Genomic DNA, 848 nt, shown 5'->3' with positions numbered 1-848 from the left:
CTTCTTCCAGCCCAGAGTTTCTCATGATGTACTCTGCATATAAGTTATATAAGCAGGGTGACAATATACAGCCTTCACGTATTCCTTTTCCTATTTGGAACCAGTCTGTTGTTTCATGTTCAGTTCTAACTGTTGCTTCCTGACCTGCATACAGGTTTCTCAAGAGGCAGGTCAGGTGGTCTGGTATTCCCATCTCTTTCAGAATTGTCCACGGTTTATTGCTGGATTATGGAAAAAGGAAGAGTTCCAGAAAAACATCTATTTCTGCTTTATTGACTATGCCAAAGCCTTTGACTGTGTGGATCACAATAAAGCTTAATAGTAGTTCCTCAATTTGTTCTCTAGTCCAACAGTCCCCAGCCTTTTTGGCGCTGGGCACCAATTTCATGAAAGACAATTTTTCCACCTACCTGGGTTGGGGGGAATGGTTTTAGGATGATTCAAGCACATTGTGTTTATTATGCACTTTATTTCTACTATTATTACGTCACTTCCACCTCAGATCATCAGGCATTAGATCCCAGAGGTTGGGGACCGCTGCTCTAGTCCATGGCAGTGAATGTCTTAGCAACTACTGGCTATTGGTCCTAATAATTTGGGCATGATAATTTTACTGGTTATGATAGCCTTAGTCACCAATATTGAACAGTTGTCCACCTAGCCAGGGCAGAGGAATGAGCTTTGGTAATTTTAAAGAAACAGCAGATCTGTTAGTTTCCTGTACATGTGAGACAGTGTTAAATTAGTTCACCAGAGAGAGTCTATTCAGCAAAACCTGAGGGAAATAACTTCAGGTTCAAATGTCAGTAGTAGGTTGTTAAAGAAGTCTAAAACATTTCAACCCTTGC

Source organism: Bison bison, unplaced genomic scaffold (assembly GCF_000754665.1).
Source record: "Bison bison bison isolate TAMUID 2011002044 unplaced genomic scaffold, Bison_UMD1.0 scf7180017864142, whole genome shotgun sequence".
Lineage (NCBI taxonomy): Eukaryota > Metazoa > Chordata > Mammalia > Artiodactyla > Bovidae > Bison > Bison bison.
The sequence above is the reverse complement of the archived record's forward strand: the minus strand, read 5'-3'. Positions refer to the sequence as shown.